Source organism: Molossus molossus, unplaced genomic scaffold (genome assembly GCF_014108415.1).
Source record: "Molossus molossus isolate mMolMol1 unplaced genomic scaffold, mMolMol1.p scaffold_m16_p_11, whole genome shotgun sequence".
Taxonomy (NCBI): domain Eukaryota; kingdom Metazoa; phylum Chordata; class Mammalia; order Chiroptera; family Molossidae; genus Molossus; species Molossus molossus.
In genome coordinates, this window is record NW_023425346.1 from 88,456,899 (window position 1) to 88,482,432 (window position 25,534).

Here is a 25,534-nt window from a genome sequence, read left to right on the forward strand (position 1 = left end):
TTTAAATCAGTTAGGGAAGAACAGAACCATTTGAAATCAATTTTTGCAAATTAAAGTGTTAAGAACCATCTCTATTTTCTAGAGATTAAAAAAAGATCTTTGCCAGTATAAAGTGTCTTGTTCTATTAGTATTCCATTGCTAGCTTTGAAAATAGTTTCTGTGTATTACACCTTAATCAATACTTTAAACAATCAAAATTTTGTTGGTAAAATTATTTGGCATATTCTAAAATTATAAGAGGACACTCATGAACAAAGGCTGCCCAAAAAACAGACAATAGCCCTGGCCGGTTTGGGTCAGCGGTTGGAGCGTTGGCCTGCGGACCAGAGAGTCCTAGGTTTGGTTCCCGCTGGGGACATGTACCAAAAAAACAAAAACAAAAACAGACAATAATAATTTGGAAGCATTTTCCTGAGGATTTGCTAAGTAGATAGATTTGAGTGAGAAGTCCATAATTTATAAATTAACCACAGCTTCTTGTGGTCAGGATGGATAGAGCAACATTGATTTACCATCCTCGAGGCAACAATGGTTGGACACATAACTAATTTCTTAGTTCTATTTTAGAGTTAGTCTTCACCAGGAACACACTTCCTGACTTGATAATAAATGCCACACCCTCAGTGACAACTAGGAGGTGCTATTTGGTCTTTACTCTGTCTCAAAACCCTCTTCCTGAAGTCAAAACATTATACCTACTTGAAATGAGTTCACCTTTTATATCTTTTGGTCAACATATGCAAAGGGTAAAGAAAAATGCATGCATTTTAAGGTATTTGCTGAATGCTTTATGCCAATGAAGATTCATTCTTCTAACCCTTTTTTTGTTCTCAAATGCTCTCATAAGCTTTAAAAGGATGGCTTGTTGAATTGGCAGCTCAGTCATGAACTCTCAGAGTCTTGTTTCTGTACATGGGAACTTACTTTCCTTAACTGCTCTTTTAGTTGGCAGATCAAAAATGTAAAAGTCTCAATCTCTCATTTAAACTGTGAAACATCTTTTCTCCCAGTCACCATGCCAAAGCAAAATCCCTGGTATCACTCTGCATGACTGAATCTTTAACTGTTTGCATTTCAAAGGGCCGTCAGGGTAAGCAGGAACGTTGCAATGCTCATTTATTAAGAGTATTACATTTTTAAAAAATTGTGCTGGAACAAGATATGGTCTCTGACCTCAAACACTTTAAGATCACATTTAAGGACAGGTACAAGTTATAATATAGCTCATAATTGGTAGCAACCGCAGTTAAAAACAACATGACTAGAGGTGGGAGACATTTTCTTTGGTGTAAGACTGATGAAAAGGTCAATGATACATTTGTGTATGCGTTTTGGGAATGAAGAACAAGATAGTGAGTAAAGTCTGTGAAGTTTTTTTTTTTGCTATCTTTCTAAGATGTCAAGTCTATAAGAATCCATCAACTAAATAGTATTAGATTGAACACTTCCAAATAATATTAGATTGAACCAACAGAAATCATTATTTCTGTAGAGAAAAAGAGTGAATATTGACAATTTCAGAGGGGTCAACAAATAAATAAAAATCTGTATTACTTAAAAAAAATTTTCTTTTGATTGATTTTTGTAGAGAGGAAGGAAAGGAGAGGGAGCTAGAGATAGAAACATCGATGAGAGAGGATACCAACTGGTCGCCTCCTGCATGCCCCCCACAGGGGATTTGGCCCACAACCTAGGCATGTGCCCTGACCAGGAATCGAACTGGTGTCCTCTTGGTGCATGGGTCGACGCTCAACCACTGAGCCACACCAGCGGGCTGCATTACTTTTTCTTTTTATTGCTGTGTAACAAATTACAACAAATTGAGCAGCTTAAAATAACACATTCATTATCTCACAGTTGGGTAGATTGGAAGTCTGGGTGGGCTCCACTGGATTCTCTGATTAAGATCTCACAAACCCAAAATTGGGTGGGGCAGGATCTTATCTGGAGGCTCTGCAGACAAATCTCCTTCACAAGATGTTTGGCATAACTGAGTACCTTGTAGCTGTTGTCAGGAATTGGTCTCAGAAACAAGCAGTGACTCTCTAGTCCTTGTATGTGACCCCTCCCTCTTCGAACCAGCAACAATGTAGTGAATCCTGTGCCTCAAATCTCTCTGACTTCTGCCGCAAGCCTGAGAAAGGTATCTTGTTTAAAGGATTCATGTGATTTATTAGGCCCATCCAGATAATTTTTTATGAACACCAGTCAACTGATTATTAACCTTAATTGCATCTGCAAAATCCCTTTGCCAAACATCGCAACTAAAAGGCTTGAGCTCTTCATATTAGAGTGGGAAATCACAGGGGCCATTTAGAATTTTGTCTACCACATACATTAAACATGACTCCAAATACCTTGGTTGTAAAATCCTTAATTGCCATAATGATGTTATTAATTACCTGGAACTCTTCTCCAAGTACAAAATCGCCATGAGAAGATGTAGTGTATTTTCAAACTGACAAACCTTGAAGGATTTTTCTAATACATTCAATGTAGTCAGTGTTCTGCTACATTTAAATGTTCATCTTTGTTCTGTTGTGGGCGGCAAGAATGGCACCAGGTGTTAGATCGGTGGGGTCAGACCAGACCTGGGTTCAGCATCTCGGTACTTGAGTTCTGGCTAGGAAAGAATTCAGAGCCAAGACTCAAACTAGAAGAGAACACTTATTTGGGAAATCACAGGGGTAGAAGTGATTTGTAGAAGAAATGGGCTTAGAAAACAAGTTTTAAAGGGAAGGGAAGGGCCCCTGGAGTTTAGGGTGAGGAAGGTGATGGTTACCTGCCTGGGGAGAGGGGGAAGGAGGAGGGAAAAGGAAAGGCAAGTGTGCTCTCAGGAAGGAGAGCATGCCGGGTCCTTCGTCCTAAGGGTTTTTTAATTTTTAATTTTTTTCATTTTAGAGAAAGGAAGGGAAAAAGAAAGAGAGATAGAAACATCAAAGAGAGAGAACATCAATTGGCTACCACCTGCATGTCCCCCACTGGGAATCAGGCCCACACCCGGGCATGTGCCCTGATCAGTAATTGAACCAGTGACCTCTTGGTGCATGGGTCAACGCTCAACAACTGAGCCACACCAGTCGGGCCATCCTAAGGATTTTAAGTGTAGAGATTTTAGGGGAGATTCTAGATAAAGACATTAATAGAATACTCAGCAACTTTTCAAGTGTGTTTTTTCAGGGTTGGGTCTCCATTGATTGATTGGCTGGTACCAGAGCAGGGAGCTGGTCCTGAGGTCAGCTCTGGGGTTGCTTGTCTGGTTTTGCTGCTTTTCTAGGCCTGGAGCTGAAATACAACTGAGGCCTAGATGTTATCTCCAGGGAAGAAAGGCCAGGGGCTCCAAGCCACATGACCATTGATATGCTAGAGGAGGAAATGTCACCTTGGGGACAAGGCCCCACCCTACAATTGTCCTTTACTAGTTGCCCAGGGCTTTCTGCTCTGGTTCCTTCTGTATCTGGCCCTTTGTTCTTGCTCTGCTCATGTCTGTCCAACTGCCTACCACAGAGATAATCGTTGCATTTTGTAGTTGCTACTGCTATATAACCTCCATATAACTTTGAGTTCTCTTTTACCCTTTTTAGTAATTGACTATTTTTTCCTAGAACACACTTCTTTACATTAAATTTTTTCTTAAAATTACTAGTGTAGTATCTGTTTTCTGATTGAATCCTGACTGGTACAAAACACCTCATTTATCTTTTAGTCCTATCAAAAAGTGCGTACCTAAATATAATCACGAAGAGACAGCAGACAAATAAGAGACTTTCTATAAAATAAGTGACCTATACTTTTCAAACTTTCGAGGTCAAATAAAATTTTTTTAAATGACAAGTAATTGCAGTGTGTGACTCTGGGTTGGCTTCTGTGGTTAGGGAATGGGAAATAATTGTGGAGAATATTTATTGGGACAGTTGAGGAAATTTTGAATATGGACAATGGGTTAGATAATAATATTGTATCAATATTATAGTTCCTAATATTCATAATTATACATTGGTAATGTAAGAGAATGTCCTTATTCCTAGGAAATACCCACTGATGTATTTAGTAGTAACATAGAACTTACTATCAAATTGTTCAAAATAATTGTGTGTGTGTGTGTGTGTGTGTGTGTGTGCGTGAGTGTGCACCTACCGCTCCCTCCACCCCTGGCCCCAAGGATCTTGTCTCTGAATTTGTTCAGAGAAAAGGGGCGCAGGGTCCCTTCTGTAGCTGCTTCCTGCTGAAGAGGGGCAAAGTCTGCCTTCAGAGGAAGAGATTCTTGCCTTCTGTCAGAGGACAATGAGGCCTAGGCACGGAAGGAGGTGGTGATGGTGTCTAGAGGTGGTGTTCCCTGAGTATGAGTAGGGCTTGTAAACTGTCGGAGACAAACTGTTATAAATTTTCATGGTATTAGGACAAAAGCTAGAACAACAAGAATTATGACAAATGGTACAATAAAAGGAACAACGTTTTAGTTCCAAGTCAAAAAATGGGAGAAAAATTAAACGTTAGTTTGAAGGGTTATAGTCAAGTGTTTAAGAAAGTTAGACAATAATACTTACCTGGCAGGGGAGATACCGTGATCATGAAGAAAGTTAGATAAATTTAGGATTCAGTTTAATTCATAGGTAAAAAAATAAAACTTTGAAGGCAATTAAGTGAATTAGAGTCTAATATTCACAATTATGTATTATAGAGTCTATTGAAACACAATTTCCTCCCTAAAAGTACCCTCATTTTATTAACGACCCAAAATGAAAACCAATTTATTTATTATATTAAGTTGACTTTTAATTTGGCCTGGTTATTTGCAAAAACACAGTAAGAATAGCAATTGATTATACAGAGTCTTTTAATTTTGCTTTGCTGGAATCTCACGATTGAGCTCTAATTAGCCCTTCAAGGCAAAGGAGCCAGCTGCCTGGTTGCCATCGGCTTTGCCTGAAATACTATGGCCTTGGATGGATTCCTCAAGTTCTTGAGGTTTCCAAAACTCTTGAGGTTTGTTCCTTGCCATTGCCATCTCCCAGGAATGCAACCTTTGTTCCTTGCTTGGAAAGATGGCCACGAGCCTTTTTAAAATTTTTTTTTATCCTCACCCGAGCACATTTTCCCATTTTTTGTTCAGACAGAGTGGGAGGGAGAGAGAGAAAGAGAGAGAGAGAGAGAGAGAAATCGACACGAAAGGGACACATCGAGTGGCTGCCACCCGCACGACCAACCAGGGCCGGGGACAAACTGCAACCGAGGTACACGCCCTTAGTGGGAACCGAACCCAGGTCTCCCCAGACTGCAGGCCAATGCTCCAACCACTGAGCCAAACCGGCCAGGGTGCCACCAGCCTTTTGACTAAGCAAAGTACAAGGCTATTTCTCCAAGGAGCTCTAAGCTCTAAGACATATCGATTGCTTGCCTCTTTTATGATACTGATTAGGCCGGGGATTGAACCTGCAACCGAGGTATGTGCCCTGGACTGGGAATCGAACCTGCAACTCTTTGGTCCACAGGCCAATGCTCAACCACTGAGCCAAACCAGGGACAAGGACAGTCATTTTTTTTTTTTTTTTATCCTCACCCGAGGATATTTTTCCATTTTTTGTACAGATAGAGTGGGAGGGAGAGAGAGGAAGGGAGAGAGAGAGAGAAACATCGACGTGAAGGGACACATCGAGTGGCTGCCACCCGCACGACCAACCAGGGCCGGGGACAAACTGCAACCGAAGTACGTGCCCTTAGCGGGAACCGAACCCCGGGTCTCTCTGTACCGCAGGCCGACGCTTTAACCACTGAGCCAAATTGGCCAGGGCAGGACAGTCATTTTTAATACCTCAAGGATTAGCAAATGTTGGCAAAGGACTAATAAATTCATTCATCCATTTTTGGAATGTTTCTTTCCATTTGGGTGTGTTTTATTTCAGGCTCTGTAGCAGTTACAGAAAGATCTAGTTTACAGGTGGCACACAGATGAGGGCCATTTCTAGGAGTCACTAAGGCTTGCACGTATGAAAAAGACATTGATCTAAGGAGGCCTCACCCTTCATGCACTTGAGCATAGCAAAACAGATGTAGCTGCAGCATAGTATTAAATTTAATGGTGTCATTAACTGGCCGAACCTCTCCATTGCCCACTTTATATTGCGGCCAGGCTATGTTGCAAAAGAAGCTTGAGGGACTCAGAGTCAAATTTCTCTCAGTTGGTGAGTTTGCACCCCACAGGAACATAGGAGCATTTCAAGGAACTCTGGACTGGTTCCCATCTATGGAGAGAATGATAAATTCTGAGCTGAGAGTTAGAGGTGTCCCTGCTAGTCCCTGAGCTCTCCTGGGCTGTCTTGTGGTCTGAAAACCACATTAGGGCAGGTTTCCTATTGCCTGGGAACTACCTGGTGTGTGGAGTGCACACCCCATGCTCTGAGGGCAGGCTTACCAACCATCTTCGTGATGGCTAGTCACAAGGATGGTGGACTTCCTCCACTCACAGGGATATCCTGCCATCCGGGTGCCACCTAGGTGTAGAATGTTACCCTGTGCTCTCAGGGCAGAGCTACCAAAGGTCAGAGTGATGGCTGGACCCTGTGACGATGGACTGACTCACTCGCTCAGACAGGTGAACCCCACTCCTCAGCCAATCCCAAGCGAGGCATCCCTGCTTGTCTGCCTCCGGATTTAGCCAGCCTCACCAGAGGACAAGGAGTGCCTAATACTTCCGTGGCCTCAGATGGAAAACTCATCCTACAACTCTAGTCTCTAGTCGTTGGGCTAGTGACCTGTTGGCCCTGCCTTTCATGTTCCCCAAAGCCCTGGTCCTTCAAAGGAAAGTCCCTAAGTTATCCGTGAGGCTCTCATAGAAGTTAGAAGAGTGTAGAAGGAGTTGAGGGTGGTCCTATTGCCTGGTTTCAGGGACCTTAGGGAGTCTACAGAAAAGGTGTTTTAAAAGACAGGGAACCTTCAAGGGATCAGAGAAGATTTATGGTGGCCTATGTGTGCTAGCTGGGCTGGCTAGACAGAGACAGCACCTCAGGCCCTGAGGACAAAATTTAACAGCCTTCTCTAGGAAGATTAAAAACTGCCAGGGTGTTCTTTATCTTTGAAGCTGAATGAGTTTAGGCTCTTATTTAGTCAGCCTAAGTTCCTGTTCAGACCCTCAGAAAGCAATTCCAATTGAAAAGCTAAAGTTAAAAAGCAGCCCCGCCCCCTTAGTTGCCAAATTCTTATCTATAGCCTAGGGTCTCTCAACCTTTAACCCTTAGCTTCACCTTGAGAATTTTTTTGTTGGTTTTTTTAAAGCAGCTCAAAAAACAAACAAACAAACAAAAACAAAAAACAACAACAACAAAAATCAACCTCTTACCTTAAAAGAAAGAGGTTGAGAATTCCAGGAAACTCACCCAAGTCCATTCCATGCAAAGCAAGGAGCTGGTGGGCACAGTGGGTCCCTGCTGGTACCTAGCACTGGCCCTGGTCTGCAGGGTGGGCCTGGGTGGGCTTCCCTGGAATCCTGACGCACAATCCCAGTTACAGTCTGAGTCATGGCACCATGACATTGTGGGTGGTGAGAACAGCATCAGGTTTTAGACAGTTGGAGTCAGACTGGACCTAGGTTCAGCAACCTCGGTACTTGAGTTCTGGCTAGGAAAGAATTCAGAGCTAAGACTCAAACTACAGAGGTAGACGAAGTGGTTTGTAGAAGAAACGGACTTAGGAAACAAGTTTTAGAGGTAGAGGAAGGGCCGCTGGAGCTTGGGAGTGAGGAAGGTGATGGTAACCTGCCTGGGGAGAGGGGGAAGGGGAGGGGAAGGGGAAGGCAAGGGTGTGCTCCCAAGAGGGAGAGCATGCTGGGTCCTTCATCCAAGGATTTTAAGGGTGGAGATCTTCGGGGGAAGTCCCAGGGGAAGATATCCATAGAATATGCAGCAGACTTCCAGCTGTGTTCTTTCAGGGTTGAGTCTCCATTGATTGATTGGCTGGTACCAGAGCAGGGAGCTGGTCCTGAGGTCAGCTCTGGGGTTGCTTGTCTGGTTTTGCTGCTGTTCTAGGCCTGGAGCTGAAATACAACTGAGGCCTAGATGTTATCTCCAGGGAAGAAAGGCCAGGGGCTCCAAGCCACATGGCCATTGATATGCTAGAGGAGGAAATGTCACCTTGGGGACAAGGCCCCACCCTACAATTGTCTTCTGCTGGTCACCCGGGGCTTTCTGCTCTGGTTCCTTCTGTATCTGGCCCTTTGTTCTTGCTCTGCTCATGTCTGTCCAACTGCCTACCACAGAGATAATCGTTGCATTTTGTAGTTGCTACTGCTATATAACCTCCATATAACTTTGAGTTCTCTTTTACCCCTTTTAGTAATTGATTATTTTTTCCTAGAACACACTTCTTTACATTAAATTTTTTCTTAAAATCACTAGTGTGGTATCTGTTTTCTGATTGAATCCTGACTGGTACAAAACACCTCACTTATCTTTTAGTCTTATCAAAAAGTGCGTACCTAAATAAAATCACGAAGAGACAGCAGACAAATAAGAGACTTTCTATAAAATAAGTGTCCTGTACTTCTCAAACTTTCAAGGTCATATAAGATTTTTTTAAATGACAAGTAATTGTAGTGTGTGACTCTGGGTTGGCTTCTGTGGTTAGGGAATGGGAAGTAATTGTGGAGAATATTTATTGGGACAGTTGAGGAAATTTTGAATATGGACAATGGGTTAGATAATAATATTGTATCAATATTTTTTCCACTTTTAAAAAAAACTTAAATTACTTTATTTTTGTTAAAGATGTTTCTTCTTTTTCCCCCATTGAAACACACCTCCCAATCTTGTCCCCTTCCATTCCCAGCATTGTTGTCTCTGTCCATTGGTTATGCTTATATGCATATACGTTTTTTGATTTACCTCTTCCCTCTCCCGCATCCCCTTCCTTTAAGGTTTTTCAGTCTGAACCCTATGTCTATGTCTCTGGGTCCATTTTGTTCATCAGCTTATTTTGTTCATTATATTCTACAAATAAGTGAGACTATGTGATACTTGCCTTTCTCTGACTGGCTTATTTATTACTCTCCAGGTCCTTCCATGTCATCTCAAAGGATAAGAGATCTTCCTTTTTTACAGTTGCATAGTGTTCCATTGTGTATATGTACCACAGCTTTTTTATCCACTCATCTATTGATGAACACTTGAGCTGTTATGTACCAATATTATAGTTCACAATTTTCATAATTATATTATGGTAATGTAAAAGTATGTCCTTATTCTTAGGAAATACCCACTGATGCATTTAGTGGTAACACATAACTTACTATCAAATTGTTAAAAGTAATCATGTGTGTGTGTGTGTGTGTGTACTACAGTTCCATTCTATATATAAAATAGTATTTGTTATTTCATGTGTTAGTATTAAAAATAGCTGGAAAATGTTATGATAAAAGTAAAATTAATCTCATTTTGCAATATACACATGTATGAAATTATTATATTGTATGCCTTAAATTTACACAATATTACATGTCATTATAATCTGAATAAAGCTGGAAATAAAATAAAATAAATCTTATGAGAATCTGAAAATGTGCTCCTGGGAGTCCATTATATATTTTTCATCTGGTACAAGTTTAAAAAATAACCAAGATTTAAAATCACTGGTGTTTTTATGAAACTTAGAAATTACAAAACGCCTCTGCTTCTCAAATATGAAAAAATTGGTTATTACTCCTGCTAATAGAGATAGTGATAGTCACCATATTACTACTTCTGGTTTAATTTATAGATTTAATTCAATAACATATTAATAGTCATGTTAATATCGATTGAATTTAATAACAATTAAATTCACAAGTTGTTGGGGCTGTGCTATGAAGAGAAGAGAACACAAGGCATTTTGCACGACCCCAATGTTGCCATGTAATAATGATGACAATGACAACTATTTATTGAGTGCTTACTATGTTCCAGGGACTATGCTATAGATAAGTGCTACAGACTAGAAGTACCGTCAGAGGTTGGGTAGTGAAGTGTGGGTTTGAGAATCAAACTGTCTAGGTTCAAACCATGCTTGGCCACTAATTATATGACATTGGACAAAGTTTCTTAGCCTCTCTGTGCTTCTGCAAAACAAGTATCATCTTCAATAACCTGCCTTATTGAGTAGATTCAATGAGAAAATCTGGAAAAAACATTTTTCACAGTGCCTGGAACATAGTAATTGCTCAATGAATAACACATTATTATTGTTATTAATATTGTTATTATTATTACAGAAAAAGAAGATAGACAAAGGAAGTATAAGAAAATTAATATAGGTGGAGCGATTAAGAAAGAATTTATAAATGAGCTGGGGCTTGACTTGGATTGCATTAAATTGAATTTTTATAATTATCGAGGAAGGGAAATGAATTCATTCTAAATTATTTCAAATTTACCAATAAAGAGCTTTTATTTTGTAAAAATAAGAAACTGATTATATCTGCTTCTTTGAACAGTGAATGAGACTAAAGGCAATCCATACATTCTTCTTGTTGGCAAATAACAGGTCTGTATCATTTTATTTTCTTCAAAGATAAAGTATCTGGTCCATTTAGGCTGCTATAACAAAATAACACAGAACGAATGACCTATAAACAAAATAATTTATTTCTCAAGTTCTAGGTGCCAACATGGTTGGATTTGGATGCAGGACCTCTTCTGGATTGCAAACTGCCAACTTCTTGCTGGGTCCTCCCATGGTGGAAGGGACTGGGGAGCTCCCCTGGGTCTCTTTCACAGGTTACTAATCTGATTCATGAGAGCTCCATCTTTTAGTGTCATATTATCTAGTTGATATTAGTAAAAGGAAAGGAAGCAAAGGGAAGTCAGACATTGTTGCACCCATCTCTTCCCCACTCTGGTACCAGATTGTGTGTGTAGGGGAAGGGATAGAACAAAGGGGGAGGCAGACACATGAGCAGTAAGTGAAAATGGCACGGGGGAGTGCTTGCCTATTAGTCTAGCTTGGGGAGCCATGGATTGGCTAGAGGGTGGACCCCTTAGAAGCATGCAAAATCTGGGAAAATTAATTGGTTAGTTTGAAAAAGCTCGTGGGTTAAAATTCCCAAAGTTACCTCTCTCTTGTTGTTCTCTCTTGCTCCGTGAACTACATATACCCATGCATTTGTGTGTTCTTTTTCAGCCACATGGCTATGGCCACATGGATCCCACATGCATTGGACTGCATCTGGGAACACAAGCTAAGTTAGCAAGGTACTGGACTGACCTGTAGTTTAATATGAAGAAAGAAAAAAAAAGGGCAGTGACCTTTATTCTGGCCCTGCTGAAGACAAGATTGGACTTCTTCCATGGCGAGACGGACAGATGGGACCTTGGAGGAGAACCTTCTTTATTTTACATCAATAAAGCTTTCCACAAAACTCCATCTCCCATGAGGTCTCAGGAAATGCATTTCCTTACAGCACACCAAGTTAACACATCCTCATGATCTAGTCACCTTCCAGAGGTCCCACCACCTCAAACCACCACATTGGGCATTAGAATTTCAACATGTGACTTTTCAGGGACACAGACATTCAGACCACAGCAACAAACAAACAAACTAAAAGGTGCACTGGATCAATAGGCTACCATGCTTTATTGAATAAGCAGGCTCGTTCCTGATACACCAAGCTTAGCCCAGGAATTTGGTAAACCAAGTTTGAATATTCAGCTAGCATTGAATATTCAATGCTCTTTCATCATCATTTCTTTGGCCCAAATACCTTAGTCATTCTCTTTCAACATAATCCAAGCTAAAATGAGCAATGACTAATGATTAATTCACAAACCTCAGTCAGAAAAATGAAAAAGCAACACAGCCACTTAGATCACAAAAAGCCTGGCTTTATAGCCACTCGGTGAGTCCATTCTGCAAACAAATTCCTGTGTATGTATTTTCGATCTAAAAACTGACTAATCCAAGACTGGCCCTAAATGGCCAATTCACAGATCAATGAACTAATAGCCAATTACCCAATTGATGGTCACATCTTTTTCTAATATATGACCCTGTCATGAGATAAAGCACCTAGATTTTTCTCTGAACAACCATTTCTTCTCCACTTTCAGTCCATGATTGTCGGGCATGATTGACCTTGGGGTGGGATTTTGACCTGGGTCTGGGTAATCAGAGCATTGAAATGTCCTAGCTTTTGTTATTGGTTTATGGACCCACAACCCAAATTAGGCCAATGGAAATCTTCCCTGAGAGTTTTTATAGAATCAATGATCAATTTTGCTTCCTTCTGAGTTTGCTAAAATGGTAGAATGTAAGTGTGAAGCTACTGGTGTTTAAGTTCCTTTATAGAAGAAGAAGATTCCCAGGAATGAAGACAATCCAAAGAAAATGAACTCAGAAATGGATAGACTAAGTACTGAAGATGAGCACCCATACCTAGCCACGCAGGAAACACCATCTCTCTGGACTTCATCCGTAAATTCTTTGTATTTTGTTTAAACATATTTGCATTTGCAATTTTGTCACTATGAACTAAAATATTTTTATTATGTTCTTTTTCAACTTATCTTTATTGTCGAATGTATTACAGATGTCCCCCTTGTTTCCCCCATTGACCCCCTCCTCTCTACTGCTGCCCCACTCTGTCTTCCCCACACTATTGACTGTGTCCATTGGTTATGCATATATGCATAGAAGTTCTTCGGTTTACCTCTTCCCACCCTCCCTCCTCCCTTCCCTTTGAGGCTCATCAGTCTAACAACCAATTTGTTCTTTTTAATTTTTTCACTTTTTTTTTCACCCATCCCCCACAGCCTGCTCGCATCTGCCAACCAACAAAAAGTTCTTGGTATCTATGAGTCTGTTTCTGTTCTGCTTGCTCTTTTTTTTTTTTTTGTAGATTCAATTGTTGATAGATATGTATTTATTGCCATTTTATTTTTCATATTTTTGTTCTTCTTCAAGAAGATCTGTCAGCATTTCATAGTTTCTTGTATGGGAAACTCTTTATATGTCCATTGATTCTAAATGGTAGCTTTGCAGGATGGAGTAATCTTGGTTGTAGGTTGTTGCTTTACATAACCTTGAATATCTCTTGCCACTCCCTTCTGGCCTGCAAAGTTTCTTTTGAGAAATCATTTGACCGTCTCATGGGAACTCCCTTGTAGGTAACTAACTACTTTTCTCTTGCTGCTTTTAAGATTTTCTCTTTGTCTTTAAACCTTTTGCATTTTGATGATGATGTGTCTTGGTGTGGACCTCTTTGGGTTCATCTTGTTTGGCACTCTCTGTGCTTCCTGGACTTGTATGTTTCCTTCACCAAGTTAGGGAAGTTTTCTGTCATTATTGTTTCAAATACGTTTTCAGTTTCTTGCTTTCTCTCTTCTATTTCTGGAACCCCCCTGATGTGAACGTTGATATGCTTGAGGTTGTCCCAGAGGCTCCTTACACTATCTTCATTTTTTGTGTGGATTCTTTGTTCTGATTGGGTGTTTTTTGCTTCCTTATATTCCCAATCGATGGTTTGCTTCTTAGCTTTACCTACTCTACTATTGATTCCCTGTAAATTATTCTTTATTTTGGTTAGTGCATATTTCATTTCTGACTGGTTCTTTTTTGTACTCTTGAAGTTTTCACTAACTTCCTTGAAATTCTCACTAAGTTCATTGAGAATCCTTATAACCAGTGTTTTGAATTCTGCATCTGTTAGATTGTTTATCTCTATTTCATTAATTCTTTTCCTGGAGTTTTGTTTTGTTCTTTTATTTGGGACATATTTCTTTGTTTCCTTGTTTGGCTGCCTCCCTGTGTTTGTTTCTATGTAGAAGGTGGAGTTGCTATGTCTCCTGGGGATCCTAGGGTGGCTATTGCAATAGGTGATTAGTAGGGTCCACTGGCACAGCCTTCCTGGTCTCCCAGCTAGGCCCTCGAGGTGCACCCCTTGTGTGGACTTTATACCCTTCTGTTGTGAGTCTTGATTGCTGTTGGCACATCAATGAGAGGGTTTTACTCAGGCTGATCAGCTGCAAGGACTGTCTGTGCCCAATATCCATGGACCTCTGACTACCTTGGATGATCAGCAGTGCAGGGGCCCACCACACAGAGCAAGGCTTACTTCAGCAGGGCTCTGGTACCCACTGAGTCCATTCCTTGAGTGGAACCACTTGTGGGGGTGGTTGGGTGGTGGTGCTTCAGTGTTCTGAAGCTGTCCACTGGGTGTGCTGGCTCTGGGGCCAGGTCAGTCACTGCCTGTGTTCTACCTGGGGCCACAAGGCATAAGCTGCAAAGTGATCTGCAGATGGCTGCTTCTTGTGCTGGGTTTGGAGGTGCCCACGCAAAGCCAAGCTGTGAACCAAGGCTGGCTGCTTCTAGTGCCAGGCCTAGGGCCAGTTAGCTAGAGATATGGGGCTTGCTGAGGCCAGGTGCTGTTTGTTTGAGAGAATTTAGAAAAATCTAAAGCAAGAGTCAAGTCAAGCCAATTGTATGGTAAAGCCACCGGAAATAGCTTGGGTGGGTCCAAAAGTTGGGTAGGGCAGGGCCTCAGGGAATCACCAGCATGGGGTAAACAGTGTGAGCCAGGTTACTGGAATCCCAGATATGGTGCCCATCTGCCTGCCCCATGGGGCAAGGGCTCACCAAAGGAGCAATGGCCTTCACCAGTACGTCTGTCCAGGAGAAAGCTGCCCCTCCAGTTCTCACCCCAATTCCAAACAACTCAGTTCTTCCTTGTAGGTCTCTGGTGCCTTTCAAGCTGCCTCCCCAACACTGAAACCTGGAGGGAGCAGGTCTGAGTAAGTCCATATGTGGGCCTTTAAGAGTAACTGCCTGGGTCTCCAGCAGCATCAGTCTCCCTCAGCCTCAGTTCTCGCTGGTTTTTCACAGCCAGAAGTGCTGGGGACTTCTCTTCCTGCACTAAAACCCTGAGCTGGGGGGCCTGGTGTGGGACGGGGACCCCTTGCTCCTCAGGGAAGACCTTCCCAGCCCAGGTATCCTCCTGATTTTTATCCACCACACATGAGTGTGGGACCAGTTCGTCCGTGCCTCTGCCCCTCTTACCAATCTCAAGGTGCTTTTTAAATTTTGTAGTTGCAGGACTCCCATTCAGCTCGATGTCAGGAGGTTCTGAATGATGGTTGTTCTGTACTTCAGTTGTAATTTAGATGTGGTTGTGGGAGGACGCGATACCGTGTTTACCTGCGCCACCATCCTGACCAGACGCCCCTTACCTAAAACATTTCTAATACAGATCCAATATTGCCATGTTAACCATCCAAATTGATTAATTACTTTTAGTCCCATTTATATAATTCTGGTAGAGAAAACCTCTACCTCCTGGTTCACTCTACTGTGTTTAGATTTAGGCAGGCTCACAGAGCACAGACATGCCCGTTATTGGGGTTTGCCCCAGTGGGTGTGTAAGGAGAGGTAGTTCTCCTCAAAAAGAGACAGAGATACATGCCAAAAGTTATTTGGTTCACCTTATAAGAACATTTTGGAAAAGAGTAATTATAAAAGAGAATGCTCTAATTATTACAAAACTACAACAATTAAAATGCATGTGAGCTTTAGTCCGGCCAGTGTGGCTCAGTGGTTGAGTGTCAACCCATGCACCAAGAGATTCCTGGTCAGGACACGTGCCCAGGTTGCGGGCACCATCCCATCGATGTTTCTCTCCTTGATGTTCCCCCCCACCCCGTCTCTCTTCCTCTCTCTCTAAAATCAATAAAGGAAAAAAATTTTTTAAAAAAAGCATGTGGGCTTTAGAATTAGACAATGAGAACATTTAAAAAAAATCTTGTTCTTTTGTTAAATTCAGTGACTGCTAGAAGTTCTTATTCCTAAAATAACTTTAGTTAACATTTAATAACGGAAATCCATGAACCAAAAAAATGTTTCCTGTAAGTCATTTGAAATTGAGGGGAATTGTGCTCACGGTTCATGGAGAGCCAAAGCAGGTGAGTCATCCTTCCTCTCCCTGCCTCGTCTCACTCCCCGGCCAATTCCTACAGCCAGTCCTCTGCTTGAATCTCAGGTTCCAGCGACCCCTTTCCCTACGGCACAAACTCCATGCTTTCATCTCGCATATTGCTAAGTAGGCCTTCGAGATGATTTAGCATAGCTTTCTTTTGGGATGATGTGTTTCCAAGAAGTCAATAGTATTAAAATGTAAAGAAAAGGAAAACCCTAATTTTATCAATATTCGCCAAACAACTTGATATTGCAGGTACTTATCAGTCCGAGCTCAGACATGAGGCTAGTTGGGTCCTCTGTTTATAGACTTTATTCCTAAGTAGTCCTTTTTTTTTGTTGAGAAGTGAGTGATGAACCTAGTTTAGTAATTATAGTGTGGAAAGACCTTGGGAGTTGTCTAGCCCAAACTCATCATTTACAGAGGAGAGAGTTCAGGCTCAGAAGATGGAGTCCCACAGACGAAACCGGGAGGAAAGAACATCTCTGGAAGGAAAAACAACTTGAGCAAAGGCGCTGATTAGAGAAAAGATATGCTCCGGGACAACATTTTGACAATGATTTGGGTATGGCTTTGGATGCTTGATAAAGTAAACTTGAAACTTGAAAAATAGCCCTGGCCAGTTTGCTCAGTGGTTAGAGCCCGAGGACCAGAGAGACTCTGGTTCGGTTCCCGCTAAGGGCACTTACCTCAGTTGCAGTTTGTCCCCGGCCCCGGTTGGCGTCATGTGAGTGACAGTCACTCGATGTGTCTCTCTTGCCTCGATGTTTCTCTCTCTCTTCCTCCCACTCTATCTGAAGATAAATGCAAAAGTGTCCTGGGGTGAGCATAAAAGAAAAAACTTGAAAAATTAATTATTAGGTTTAAATGATAGGAGTTTTTGAATGTCAGTGAAAAGAGGTTGAGTGTTTTTCTTTTCACTTATACAACACACAAAAATAGAGAAAATCTGATCATGAACCTCATGTAGTTATTAACCATCTTCCACAGTGAACAGCCTGGCCAATCTCATTCCATCCACTCCGCCCCTCCCCTCCACGCCCTCGGATCATGTTAAAGCAAAGCTCGGTCAGAATATTAATGTATCTATGAATAGTTCAGTATATAGCTCCAAAAAAGGGAGGGGGGAGTTCTTAACTTTTCTATAAATAAGAGGAAGCCTTTAAATATTTTTAACCTGGAAGCAGCATGTTCAGAACTGTGCTCATTTAGAAGGCTGTCTGGCAGTGTTGTGTGTGTGTGGGGGGGGGCAGGGCAGCGTGAGAACTTAATGCTCCCCAGTCACTGGCACACACGCTCCATTAAAACGAGTTCCTAGTTTTCCAATTTGAAATATGTTGTACGGTTTCCTACGGTATTTAGGATAGATGTAATTTATACATTCTTGGACAACAGAGCTATTTCCCCTTTGGAAGTTTTATCATCTTGATATGTCAGTTTCACGCTCCATAATTCAGTGAGGTGTATGGCAATCATGTAAGTGTGAATTTTTCTATTTCTACTTATGTATTAAATATTCATCTTTTATTTTATTATATTGCTCATAAGGACATTCTGAGTACTAGCCTGATGTTTATGGGGGAAAACAGCTTTCTTAGCTCTAAAAAATTGCTTTTTGAGTTCCTCTTCTCTCTAAGTAGCAAAATATGTCCCATAAATTATTCAGGCAATATGAAAATAAAATAAGTACCTTTTAAGCCACCATCTAGGAGATCATGACTCCATGTACTGAGTCCTCTTTCCTGTAGACACTGAAAAACCATGAAAGCTTGAAATGTTTTCTGAATAAAAAAGCTTTCACCATCATGTACCATACAGAACATTGCAAACAGAGACTGAAATGAACCCTGTCTGGCCTTAGGGTTCATGTTGAATATTTAAAGTGGGAAATACTCATTTCGGGGTACATTTTTCTTTAATCTCGTCATCCCATAGTGGAGCAACAACACTAGGGAAGAGATAAGAGCGTCCGTCTGGCCAGTTGGATATGCTGGCCTTCACACTGCTGAAAGATTTACAGAGCGTGGCAGGGCTTTTTAAATCCTGAATCCATACACTACATCTTCTGCTTTTAATTTATGCTTTGAAGATTTACACAAAATAGAAAGACCAAATAACTCACTTTCCAGTTAACGTGCTCATATTTCCATCTGGCATACTGTTATGAATAACATGTCTGCATTACATAATAGTAAATTTTTCATACTGATGCTCGTCTGCCATCAATTTATAATCAAAAATGTCACATGATGTATTAAAAGAAATCAGAATTGCACATGGTTGCTATATTTGCCTCCTTATATTTCTTGCTAGAAGCTTTTCTCTTCTCTTGTTACCTTGGTAAATCGTGAGGAATCGTTACAGCAAATCTCAATTTCACAAAATGGTAAAAAAATTCTTTGTCTGACCATCACAGTATATATTTTTAAACTCGTCCTTATCCTTTTGGATGTATTCTTATTTTTTTCTTTTCTTTTCTTAGCTTTCCTTTTCTTTTTTTTTTTTTCTTTTCTTTTTCTTTCTTCAGGGGGAATTTTCTCATCACATTTATTTTATTAAAAAATTTTTTTTTCTTTATTGATTTTTAGAGAAGGAGAAAGGGAGAGAGAGAGGGGGAGATAGATAGATAGAGAGAGAGAGAGAGAGAGAAACATTGATAAGAAAGAACATCTACTGGCTGCCTCCTACATGTCCCCCACTGGGGATCAGGCCCACAACCTGGGCACGTGCCCTGACCAGGAATTGAACTGGTGACCTCTTGGTGCATGGGTTGATGCTCAACCACTGAGCCACACCGGCCGGGCATATTTATTTTAAATTTCAGCTTTATTGAGGTGTAACTGACAAAATTGTAAGATACTTAAAGTGTACATTGTGGTGATTTGATTACGTATACATTGCAAAAGGATTCTCCTTAGCTAGTTAATTAACACAACTTTGGATGCATTCTTCAAAACAAAACATACAGTTGATAGGTGACAGATAATCAAGAATTTTCATGACCAAATTTCTCCTAGTACTTGAAAGTTTCAACAGACCACAGGAAGTGATTATGAGTATGTGGCGATTGCTATAATTGACCAGGTCAATATCTCACGTCACAAAAAAGTTTGGTTCTTACTGTGGCGGTCATGCATGTTTACTAAAAAACAAAAACAAAATTTTAGTTGTCCTACAGAATTTCATCCATAAAGAATCTCAAACCTTTCCCAGACTTCTGCTTAACACAGAGTAAAGGCTGCAAACCCGAGTTCTCAAGGTTCATCTCCCACTGGTGGGTTGTGCTGCTTTAGGCATGTTGCTAATTTTTTTGTTTTCAGTGATTCACTTTCCTTTATTGTAATTATAAAAACAATTGCAAAAGAGCACACACGTAAGAGAGTAACTGCCGTTATTTTTATTTACTTAAATCTGGGAAATCAAGACTGATAACAACCATTTAGCTACAAAAAGGTATTGAATTTCCATTCCATAAGTTGTTCTTGCTGCTGGGGGTTCTGTGCTGAACCGGACTGAGTTCCTGCTCCACTGGCTGCAGAGTGGGAGAGTCACACAATGATGGATGTAATTTTAAGTGCCACAAATCTCTCAAAAGGCAGAGTGGAGGGCTCTGAGGGAATGAATGAGAGGGTATGCTAACCAAATGTGAGCAGTCAATGAAGTCCTCCGAGGAGAATGGATGCAAAAGCTGAGGCTCAAAGGATGAACTGAATGAAGAGCTGGGACATAGTGTTCCAGGTCACAGGAACACCGTGGGTGAAATCCCTGAAGTGAAGGAGAGGCAGATGTGTGTGGAGTTGAAAGGAGACCAGCATGGCTGCAGCCAAGCAGAGGTTCTGGTGTTTTTCACACCACTGCACACAAGGGTCAGTAGACTAGCCTGTGCCTCTGGCAGTCCCAAAGGGCTCCAAATCTCGGCCTATGTGCAATCAATTTGCAGAAGGGCTTTGAGCTTTGGCAAACCAGTTGGGAAGCTCTAACCTGGCCTTCAAGAGAGGACTTGGCGTGAAAGGATGCTGACCAAGTAGACAGGGGCCAGACTGGAGAGGTTGGGTGGTGAGTGGGAGGTTGGAAGTTAGTACAGGTAATACCTTCACGATTGTCTAGGGTCACAGAAGCCTTGTTGAGGATACTCGACTATACCAAGGACAATGGAAAGCATGGAAGGGCTTTAAAAGGACAGAAGTTTGTCTAGAAAGGGGAGAAAGGCACCTGAGATATCTTTGAGAAATCTACTTGTAGATGTTGTAAGTCTGAGCTCAGAAAAGACTCTGGCCCCTCAAACCCAGTGTTTCAGTTTCATGCTGATTCTAGGAAACCCTGACATTCTCCCAAGGCATTCATTTTGTTTACAATAGCTAGAGTTAACTTCTGTTGCTTGCATTGAAAGACTTCTAAGTAATGTGATAATGCAAAAGTAACAATGAAGACGGCACTGATTTAGACTAGATAGACATTCAGTTTAATATACTGAATAAAGAAACAGAACAAAATGGTCCGAGTTTACCAATATGGCATCCCTACTGGGAGTGCATTGTTCTGCCTGACCTGTAAACCCTTTGTGACCGTAAAAACATTATATGTGCATTTTCTTCAGGATGAAAAGAAATGTAAAATAACTCTTTAAAATGCATCAAATTCATTGTAATTAAAAGTGAAAGTGGTAAAAATTATAGATTGTGTAGAAAAAAGTTCCAGTGTTAACACTAGGCATGAAGTTTAAGAAACATCTATCATGACATGCCCCGGACGGTTGACTTAGTTATTCGGAGCGTCGTCCTATACGCCAAAGGGTTGCAGGTTTGATTCCTGGTCAGGGCACATTTCTGGGGTATGAATTTGATCCCCCGAGTCAGGGCACATATGGGAGACAACTGACCAATGTTTCTCTCACGTCAATATTTCTCTCACTCTCTCTAAAATCAATAAAAACATATCCTTGGGTGAGGATTAAAAAATATTATATATATATATATATATATATATATATATATATATATAAAATCCCATGTATTAGACATAAAGCTGAAAAGCTATTAAACTTTTTGTCTCATGTTTACAATCATTAAAAAGTTTTTTTCCTGAACATGCTGAGAAGCTAATTTTTAAAGTTAATATTTAAGGTTTTATATCAGTTTACATTTGATAAGTATGGACAGAGCACAGATCAGCTCTACTTCTTCCCAAGGGTAAATGATGTCATTTTATTTGGCTTCTTTTCTCTGAGTTTTTTTTCTAGTTCCTTTGATAAGGAATAAAAGATGAATTTCTCCTTAACTTGTATTACTCAAGTAGATCACCTTTCCATTTTGTCTATTTCAGAATTGAGGTGGTAGCATCCCTATGAGAAAAGCTCTTACTGCACATATTCATGAAAGGGTTTTGCTAAAATTAATGAAGTGAATCCCTTTGATTTTGACAGTGACTTTTATAGGTAGTTTCAATAATGTGTAACTAACCCAAAGAATCCACTGGACTTGAAAGTAAGAAAACCTGTAAAAGCACATAAAAATGATGAACTCTAAGAGTTATCTAATTTACATATGGTTTCTTTTCATAAATTCAGGCATAAATATAAATTATTTTTCATCCCCATTTTTGGGGTAAATTCTTCCTGTTCCTACGCAAGATTATGTGTGGATTCAGTCTAGACATACCCACCATTATGCAACCAATTTCACAGTTAAGTAAGTTGTCTGTGTTTAGATTTCTTGTTGGTATCTTAAACCCTATTGTCTTCTTCCCTTGTGATCACCGATTATATACCACAGTGGGTATCTCATTTCAGAGCTGTGACCCAGTGGCTCTGATCCTGGTGGAGAACATTCCAGTAGAATTCCCATCCTCTACTGATCCGCAGCCTTTTCTTTTGCTTTAGAGCAACTGTTTCAGGTTTACAGTTCAGCCTTGATAAGGGAGTCTTTAGGAAATTCTTCTGTGAAGACAGCACTATTTGTACTCCTCAAATGTTAATGAGACAAACAGGAAAACAGCTTTGAACTGCTACTGCTGTTAATTTCTAATTAATGTGCCTTTTCTTCTGACACCTTCAGTAAGAAAGCATATGTAATTTCTCTATCATATTTCTTTCAGTTCCCATCAACAGCCCCCAAATAAGAAGTGTCATTCTTTCTAAAATTTTACATATGTGCTATTAAAGTTACTGTCATCGGAGATTTTTAAATCAAATATATATTCAAGTGTGGAGATAATTAACTTGCGATAAAAGCTCAAAAAGAAGCAAAGTAGCACACACACGAAAAAATAAAAATCAAGAAGCCCAGGTATAAACATAATATATTTACCCATCAAGCAACCCTTTTTTTAATTTGGGAAGGTGACATTCTTGTCCTCAGCCCCAACTCTACCTGCCCCTCCAGGTACCCGACAAGAATATCTCCGAAGGGAGCAGGGCGGGGTAGCTGTCTGCTTTGTGTGCAGGCCAGGGTCTTACTCTTTTTTTTTTTTTTTTTATCCTCACCCGAGGACATTTTTCCATTTTTTGTTCAGATAGAGTGGAAGGGAGAGAGAGGAAGGGAGAGAGAGAAACATTCACGTGAAAGGGACACATAGAGTGGCTGCCACCCGCAGGACCAACCAGGGCCGGGGACAAACTGCAACCGAGGTACGTGCCTTTAGCGGAAACCGAACCCGGGTCTCTCTGGACCGCAGGCCGATGCTCTAACCGCTGAGCCAAACCGTCCAGGGCCAGGGTCTTACTCTTTTTTTTTTCCTTACATTTTAATTAATTAATTTATTTTTGTTACAGATGTTTCTCCTTTTCCCCCCACTGACTCTCCTTCCCCACCCCTCCCTGCCCTGTCCCCAGCTTTGTTGTCTATGTCTGTTGTTCGTGCATACATGCATGTAAGTTCTGTGGTTTATCTCTCCCCCAGAACCCCCCCCCATGGGGATTGTCAGTCTGTACCCCACTTCTACGTCTCTGGGACTACCCCATTCCTCAAACTGTTATGTTCATTATTTTCCACAAATAAGTGAGATCATATGATACTTTGTCTTTCTCTGTTTGGCTTGTTTCTCTTAGGATAATACTTTTCAGGTCCCTCCATGTAGTCTCAAAGGATAAGAGATCTTTCTTACAGCTGCATAGTACTCCATTGTGCATATGTACCACAGCTTTTTTATCCATTTGTCTACTGATGGCCTTTTGGGCTATTTCTAGATCTTAGCTATTGTAAATAGTGCTGCTACGAACACGGGGGTACATATATTCTTTCTGATTGGTGTTTCAGGCTTCTTAGGGTATATTCCTAGAAGTGGGATCACTGGGTCAAATGGAAGTTCAATTTTTAATTTTTTGAGGTAACACCATAGTGTTTTCCACAGTGGCTGCACCAGCCTGCATTCCCACCAGCAGTGTACTAGAGTCCCCTTTTCTCCACACCCTCGCCAACACTTGTTTGATGATTTGTTGATGGCGGCCATTCTGACAGGTGTGAGGTGATACCTCATTGTTGTTTTAATTTGCATCTCTCTGATGATTAGTGATGTTGAGCATTTCTTCATATGTCTCTTAGCCATTTGTGTGTCCTGTTTGGAGAGGTGTCTATTTAGTTCCTCTGCCCATTTTTTAATTGGGCAGGGTCTTACTCTTAATGCGAATTGGTTGCAACTATGAAATTTACATTTTATCCAATTCGGAAACAAATGAAAAAAGCAGATATTTTCGTGACTGAGACTGAAGAAAAACAGCTCACCTCTAACCAATATCGGTCAGGTGTCTTTCAATGCTGGGGTCCAAAATCTAAGTCTCACTGGCCTGAGCGAAAGGGGGAATGAGTTGGCTTCTGTGGCTGAAAAGTTCACAGGCATCAGACATAGCTGGATGCAGATGCTTAATATCTGTCATCAGGACTCAGTCTCTTTCCAGTTCTCCTGGCTCTGTCTTCTTTTCATTGGCTTGTTTTCAGGAAGAACATTTCCCACCACCCAAACAGAGTGATAAGATGTGCACCAGCAGCTTCGGGCTTCTATGCTGCGAATCGAGTAGCTCCAACAGAAGAAAACACCGCTTTCTCCATTTGGGGGATCTTGAAGGGGTTCAGTAAATATCATTCTTTCGTGCCTAGTTGTGAGAAATAAGAGAATAATAAGGGGCCCAAATATCCTGTTTATTACTGATAACTGGCATTAGATGTCAGTTGACATTAGACACATGGATTTCCTTACATGAACCACAGAACCGAGCAGATTTTTCCACCCAGTCCCGGACCAGGCAGTGCTGCGCTCGGCTGGACCCCCAAGGGGCCTCCGTGAGCCGGATGGCCCAGTGAATGTACACAATGTATTCTTTTCAAATTCACCAATGAGGTAAGTCACTCTGAGGACTTGGGGAGGGAGAAGAAAGGCCAGAACTCTTAAGGCCAGTGGAATGACTTTATATGGAAAGAAATGTCCTGGATGTGGGGAAAGTTCCTACTAGTATTTCCTGGCTCTTAGCTTTCTTAACCCACCACATTAACCATTAACCTTTGGGCAGCCAGGAGAGCGGCTACCTCCCTCTAGGGACAGTCCTGCCCCCTTCTTTGTGGGGCCCCTCCCAACATCAACTACCCCCCTGCCGAGGCTGCCCCGGGGCCTGCAGTGGGCAGGGTAGATTTGGTGCAAGAAAACTCTGAAGTGGGTCAGAACAATACGTGAATTCAGCTAACCCCAAAGGCAGTTTGGATCCGTGGCTGATTGCACATTCTATTCTGTTTCTCAGCCCACAAGATGTCCAGCATAATCCTATTAGTCTTACAGAGAATAAATGATAGCATAAAGACACTCCAATAACAAACAACAGAGAAATTCCACTAATACAACTCCAACAATTTAGGGATTTCCCAAATGTAAATATAACATTCTGGCAATGACCACAGTCCTAGGCAGAAATTATAAAGTCCATAAACAAAGCTTCCTCTTAAATGAAAATCCAGAGATATTAAAATCCAGAGAAATTAAGTTCTATAAATAAATGTCTTTTTTTGTGTGTGTGAGCTAAAAGGCCAAAGTTCAAAATTCTTACATTAGAATTAAAACTCAAAAGCTATTCTTGCCCAGCCGGTGTGGCTCAGTGGTTGAGCGTTGACCCATGCACCAAGGGGTGGCCGGTTCGATTCCCGGTCAGGGCACATGCCCAGGTTGTGGGCCCGATCCCCAGTGGGGGGCATGCAGGAGGCGGCCAATCGATGTTCTCTCTCATTGATGTTTCTATCTCTCTCTCCTTCTCCCTTCCTTTCTCTCTAAAAACCAATTAAGAAAAAAAAATTTTTTTTTTAAAGCTATTCTTGCCAATTTACTACCCACCATTTTAGTCTTGCTGTGTGGGGCTCTGGATACATTGGGAGAGGTGAGGTTCTTTGAGCATATGTTTTTTCAGAAAAGGATGTGGTTTGGTTTGTTTTGTTTTAGGCCCTCAGAAGATGTATTAGTTTAATGTCTAATTTCTCACTTTCTAAAGAACCCAAAGTGTTAATAGAACACACAAAATATCCATAGCACTGGCCTCACATCCATCATTTGTAGGAACGAAGATGATTCCCAAACCCTAAAGCAGTCATTCCCAGCAAAATTATATACCCAGAACTGAGCACTTAGTG